The sequence below is a fragment of the Aptenodytes patagonicus genome, chromosome 5 (assembly GCF_965638725.1).
Source record: "Aptenodytes patagonicus chromosome 5, bAptPat1.pri.cur, whole genome shotgun sequence".
NCBI lineage: Eukaryota > Metazoa > Chordata > Aves > Sphenisciformes > Spheniscidae > Aptenodytes > Aptenodytes patagonicus.
This window is the reverse complement of record NC_134953.1, coordinates 17,241,250-17,244,348: the sequence shown is the minus strand read 5'-3', so window position 1 is coordinate 17,244,348 and position 3,099 is coordinate 17,241,250.

The window sequence follows — 3,099 nt, the reverse complement described above, 5'->3', positions numbered from 1 at the left end:
TCTCGCATGGGCGGCGCGCCGCGGGCTCCGGCGCGACGGGCGGCGGGCAGCCCCGCGCGGCCGCGGGCACGGCCACGGCCAGGGGCGGGCGGGCGCGCCGCGGACCGGCGGCGGGCGGGGCGGGGGCCGCGGCGGCGGAGCGGGAGCGGGGGCGGCTGCGCCGGCGGCGGCGGCGGCGGGCGGGCGGGCGCGCCTCTGCGCGTGCGCGGGAGGCCCCCCCCCCCCCCCCGCGGGCGCGTGCGTGCTGCGTGCGTGCGTGCGCGCCCCCGCCGCCCGCCGCCGCGCGCGCGCGCGCGCGCGCCCCCTCCCTTCTCCGCGACAGGCCGAGGGCGGGTGGGCGCCGCCATGTCAGGCGCCGCCGCCCGCCCCCGGCCCGGGAGCCCCGTTCTCCCGCCCCCGCCGGGCCCCGGGGGCACCCGGCCCGGCCCTCCGTCCGGGGGGAGGCAAGGGCGCCTCAGCCCTGAGGGGGCGCCGGGCCTTGGCGCTTCCCCCCGGAGGAGCCGTGGGAGGAGGGGACCCCACGGGGGGAGCGCTGCCGCCAAAACACCCGTGGGTGAGGGCTCTCAGGGCCACGGGCTGTGTAACCCCGGGGGCTTGTCCTCCCCGGGGAGGTGGCGCGGGGCTGAGCCTCTCCTCCAGGCTCCCTCTGGCCCGGGGGAGCTCGGCGCCTCTCCCCGGGGCCCTGCAGAGGCCCCAGGCTGCAGCTCCCGGCAGGGGGCCAGCAGCCTCCCGGCCCCGGCTGCCCTTCCCCAGAGGCGGGGAAGGAACCGCGGAGGGACGAGAGCACGGGCACCCGCCTCTAGGGGAGCAGATGAACCCACCCATCCAAACCTGGACCCCGACGGCACGTGGCCGAGATCCGGGTCCCAGGGCAGCTGGTGGCGATTGCCACCCAGGAGGCCGGGGGAACAAGACGGGGTCGCCGTGACTGTTCAGCATGGCGCTGCACGAGGCCGGTGCTGTTTGGGACCCTGGCAGTCCCCCAGCCTGGGGCACCGTGGGCGGCTGCCAGCCCCAGGGGACCGGGAGAAGGCAGCCCAGGGAGGCTGGAGGAGGGTGAGTGGGAGGGAAGGGGCCAGGCAGCCGCAGAGCCGGGGGGCAGGAAGGAAGAGGGTTTGCAGCAGCGCGTAGCACACCTCGGGGAGGTCATGGCTGGTGTTTGCTGCACCTTGTGCAGAGATGGCAGGGGCTGCCAGGCAGGAGGCAGGGGAGCTGCTGGGATCTGTGCTGCGCCCTGTGCTGTGCAGGGATATGACCGCATCCCTCCAGGGTCTCCTGGGGGTCATCTGCCCCACGAGCATCGCCCCTGCAAGAGGAGCCCCGCGAGGGATCCTCCTCCAGCCCCACGGATGCACAGCTCTGCAGGACCCTGCACACCTGCTGCTGGCAGGGCCATTTCCCGAAACCTCCCCCATGCACCCCAGGGCAAGCGACACCCCAGCTGCGGGGGCCCCGTCTGCGAGGGCAGGTGCCGTCCGTCCCTCTGCCGCCCTGTGAAGATGCAGCCCCAGCCCCAGGGCGGGAGCAGCAGCCTGGGCAGAGCAAACTGCCCGGGGGAGCCCGGGCCCCCTCTCCCCGCTGAAGGGCCGACGCCAGCCCATCTGCTCCTGCCCGGGTGGGATTCGCATTCCTCTTCACTGAGTGTCCTTTAAGCGTCACATGGGTTTGAGCTCTCCTTTGCAGTCTGTTCCCATTAGCCCCGAGCAAGCTGTCCGCTCTGGATGCTGCACAGGCTGAGCCTGGGTGGCACCGGGCAGCATCAGGATGGGCTATTCGCAGGCTGTGCCTGGCCAGGGACGCCATCACCACGCGAGGAGGGAGGGGAGCTGCGGAGCTGGGATGCAGTATGTGCATTTTCCTTTCTGCCTGTTGTTTGTTTTTCCTTGTAAACCAGCAGGAGGGCCTGGTGCTGCCCCGGTGCTGGGACAGCACCCCTGCTGTGGGTCATACTGGGGGAGGGAGGTACCTGCACGTGGGTTTTGCCCCAGGGACCCCATGTGCCAGGGGGTATGGTCCCACGTGCAGGACCTGCATCAGGCTAGGCTTGCTCTGTGGGGGATCGGCCTCGCAGTGCCACGGGGTCCTGCTACATGCAGAAACAAGGTGATTATACAGGTCACCGCACACCATGGACGCGCCCCAGGGAGAAGGAGGGTTCGGAGCAGGAGGAGGAAAGCTGCAGGGCTCCGAGGGCAACATTGCTCCGCATCCCTGTCGGCAGGTCCCTGGGTGCCAGGTCATGGCTGGCTTCTCCTCAGGCCAGTGGAGAGACACGGGCTTTTCCAAAGTGACTTGTTCCTTGCTTTGGACATGTTGAGCTCAGGAGGAGCAAAGTGTCTTTCAGAGGGGCAACCACTCCTGGATCGCAGATGGAGCCTGGGCCGTTTGCCCAGGCTTCCCTGCTCCCTCTGCAGTGCCAGGGGTGAGCGCTGGCCCGAGGAGCCTGTTGTTACAACCAACACAACCTCCCGCGCCTGGCACCCCAGGGGTGTGCTCACATCCCCCCTTACCAACACGTGTGCGTGACCCAGTGGGCACTCTCCAATGCTTATGCATGGGTCCACGGCCCTGGAAGAGGACCTGGCTGCTGCTCAACTGGCATTTTGGCCAGACAAGGGCGTCAGCGAGAGGCTTGGAAGGTGCTACGGGCTTCTTGGAGGAGGAGGAGGGGAGCATCTACCCTAGACGAAAGCCTGTTTGTTGCTAGGGAGAAGCAGCCCCTGTGAGGCAGGAGGTGACGTGGGACGAGTGATTGCAGATGGAAGTCCCTCGTGGCAGGGGTGGAAGGAAGGAGAGCAGCAGGATGAGGCTCCGCATATCAGACGTGCCCCGGCTCAGTGACAAGGCACGCAAGGCTGAACAAAGCAGTTCTATCCTGTGGATCCCCAAGGGAACTTGGCCTGGGCAGGTCTGTGCCCCCAGGGGCTGATGGAGAGGCCAGGACAATTAGCCAGGTGAATCCTGCGCTGCAGAGCTCCTACCAGCATGTCCATACTGCACTTGTGCCGCTGTGAGCCCATCCCTGCACCCCACGAGACGATCCTGCCGTCGGGGAGGCGGAAGAAGAGCCACAGGAGGTTACAGCACCCAGAGGGATTC